The sequence below is a fragment of the Anopheles funestus genome (genome assembly GCF_943734845.2).
Source record: "Anopheles funestus chromosome X unlocalized genomic scaffold, idAnoFuneDA-416_04 X_unloc_88, whole genome shotgun sequence".
Lineage (NCBI taxonomy): Eukaryota > Metazoa > Arthropoda > Insecta > Diptera > Culicidae > Anopheles > Anopheles funestus.
The window spans coordinates 45,001-47,308 of record NW_026045218.1 but is presented as its reverse complement, the minus strand read 5'-3'; the positions used below and the strand labels follow the sequence as shown (position 1 = coordinate 47,308).

Sequence of the window (2,308 nt, the reverse complement as noted above, 5' to 3'; positions counted from 1 at the left end):
TGTACACTGTGATGGGCGAGCATCACTGTGTCTCCGTGCCGTGTAAGAGCTCCCCTGGCCATCAGGCACTTGAAAGGTCCTTCGACGACGAGTTACAATAGTGGTGTGTTAGATACGTCAGGTGATGGTATCTACTGTTGTGCAATACGTATCCGGCCACGGCACGGAACGAACGGGAACTGTGGTGCAGACATACAAAGAGTTAAGCCTATTAGTCATTAACTCTAAGGACGGGGCCATGGGGCGGTACGCAAAGGATACGGATGAGCGAGTATGCAGGCCCAATACTCAATAGCTCGATCCGATCCAAGCACATGAGTTGACTGCGGCGCCAGGTTAACCAATGTGCTAGATTCTATTTGGCCAGTAGAATCTTGTGTCTTATGCGATTTGATACCAAGACACCAGAACGAAAGTTAGTTGAAGAGTTATTAAACTCTTATGAAGTATGGTTGTGCAATCACAACTTATGACTTTAACCTATAAAGTGGATATGGACTTGCAATTATAACATGGAATCTCTACACACCCCATGAGCTCGATCCAATCCACGCACACGAGTTGCCTGAGTAGCGACAGGTATACCGATGTGCAATACGTATCCGGCCACGGCACGGAACGAACGGGAACTGTGGTGCAGACATACAAAGAGTTAAGCCTACTAGTCATTAACTCTAAGGACGGGGCCATGGGGCGGTACGCAAAGGATACGGATGAGCGAGTATGCAGGCCCAATACTCAATAGCTCGATCCGATCCAAGCACATGAGTTGACTGCGGCGCCAGGTTAACCAATGTGCTAGATTCTATTTGGCCAGTAGAATCTTGTGTCTTACGCGATTTGATACCAAGACACCAGAACGAAAGTTAGTTGAAGAGTGATTAAACTCTTATGAAGAATGGTTGTGCAATCACAACTTATGACTTTAACCTATAAAGTGGATATGGACTATCAATTATAACATGGGGCACACACCATGTTCTCGATCCAATCCACGCACACGAGTTGCCTGAGTAGCGACAGGTATACCGATGTGCAATACGTATCCGGCCATAGGCACGGAACGAACAGGAACTGTGGTGCAGACATACAAGGGCCATGGGGCGGTACGCAAAGGATACGGATGAGCGAGTATGCAGGCCCAATACTCAATAGCTCGATCCGATCCAAGCACATGAGTTGACTGCGGCGCCAGGTTAACCGATGTGCTAAGAGAGTTGTTCCTGGGCCTTCAAAGTGACTTCAAAACTATCTTAGCGAATGGTGGCCATGGGCGTAGACATGAGCCACAAGTCACAAGGCCTGGGACTATTGGGTAATAAAGACAACTTAGTCAGAAAGTTAGTCTTTGGACGTACCACCGGGATTGTGTTACATTGGGAACCTTACTATAAAACCCTAGGCAGGGGATCACTCGGCTCATGGATCGATGAAGACCGCAGCTAAATGCGCGTCACAATGTGAACTGCAGGACACATGAACACCGATAAGTTGAACGCATATTGCGCGTCGGACGATTAAACCCGGCCGATGCACACATTCTTGAGTGCCTATCAATTCCTTGATATACAACAAACCAAACTTCAGGGTGGAGCGTGCCACAATAGAACACTATGGCGAGCAGCCCGTCTAGTGTCGTGGGGGAAACACGCTTCCACACTGTGCATAATGGCGTGCTCGGGACCTTTGTTGGGACCGCAGGGCGCTGAAAGTAAAGGGGTGAACCGCATAAATCGCACGCACGTAAACGCGCACACACACAAATAGAGTGAGACGTATCGTAGGATACCGCTAAGAGTACGTTGTGAAACATGGGGAAATTCAATCGAAAACCTCTTTGATGTCCAAGATTTCGTTGACCGTATCCGTCGTAATACTGGATCAACGTGCTTGGGGGAAAACGTCAAAGGGTTTTATAATAGTGGTGCATGATTAACCCATCGATGCCCGAGGGGAACATGTTGTCCAATACAATAGTGGTGCAGTTGGCTCGACATGCTCGGGGGGAGACATCGTGGGTCCAAGTCGACCAAGTCGACCGGGAGTTGTTGTTGAGAGATCGAATCAAAACGATGCCGAGCGGAACTCGTTGTCCTTATTGGAGTGATATTCGGACAACGTGCTCGGGGGGGCCATCGTTGATTCAAAAATGACCGTAAATTGCCCAATCCGTGTGTGTGTGTGTGTGAAGTGTTGTTGCGTATATATCGGTTCGCTATGCCCCGGGTTCGAAACGAATGGAATGTGACTGATTTTGTTGTAGGCCTCAAGTGATGTGAGACAACCCCCAGAATTTAAGCATATTAAT

General features: G+C 48.2%; 2 non-coding genes across 2 annotated transcripts in view; both read left to right on the top strand.

Moving 5' to 3' along the window:
- The first annotated feature begins 1,394 nt into the window (after positions 1-1,394).
- Positions 1,395-1,552, top strand: LOC125774174 (5.8S ribosomal RNA). Its single transcript, XR_007420650.1, has one exon. It is a non-coding gene; the product is annotated as a 5.8S ribosomal RNA (ribosomal RNA).
- A 709-nt stretch (positions 1,553-2,261) lies between these two features.
- Positions 2,262-2,308, top strand: part of LOC125774177 (large subunit ribosomal RNA) — a 4,179-nt gene continuing 4,132 nt past the window's right edge. The window contains exon 1 of the ribosomal RNA XR_007420652.1: positions 2,262-2,308. This exon is cut by the window's right edge and continues 4,132 nt beyond it. This is a non-coding gene — a ribosomal RNA (large subunit ribosomal RNA).